Raw genomic sequence first — 605 nt, 5'->3', positions numbered from 1 at the left:
TGGCGTTCAACGCCAGAAACAAGCATCACATGGGCGTTTAACGCCCAGAACATGCACCAATGGGCGTTTGAACGCCAGAATAATGCATGAAGGCAATTTACACGCCTATAGGGTGAAGGAATGGTATTTCTTTTCACCTCAAGGATCTGTGGACCCCACAGGATCCCCACCTACCTTTTCTTTTAATCCTAATCACACTCTCCTATTCCAAATCTCATTTTCAATTCCTCTTCCCAATTACCCCATGCACCATTCACATCAACCTCCTTTTCCCCATAAATCCCACCTACCTCCATTACATTCAAATTCAATTTCCCACCCTTTCCCACCCAAAATGGCCGAACTCCCACCCTCCCTCTCCCTATAAATACCTCTCCTTTCTTCTTCCTTTTCACACAACAAAAACCCTTTCTTCTCTAAATAGCCGAACCCCTCTTCTCCCTCTCTACTCAAATTCTCTTCTTCTTCTTCTACTCTTCTTTTCTTTTTTGCTCGAGGACGAGCAAATTTTAAGTTTGGTGTGGTAAAAAGCCTAAGCTTTTTATTTTTCATTCACCATCAATGGCACCCAAGACCGGAGTTTCCTCAAGAAAAGGAAAAGGGAA

This window comes from Arachis duranensis, chromosome 7 (genome assembly GCF_000817695.3).
Source record: "Arachis duranensis cultivar V14167 chromosome 7, aradu.V14167.gnm2.J7QH, whole genome shotgun sequence".
Lineage (NCBI taxonomy): Eukaryota > Viridiplantae > Streptophyta > Magnoliopsida > Fabales > Fabaceae > Arachis > Arachis duranensis.
The sequence above is the reverse complement of the archived record's forward strand: the minus strand, read 5'-3'. Positions refer to the sequence as shown.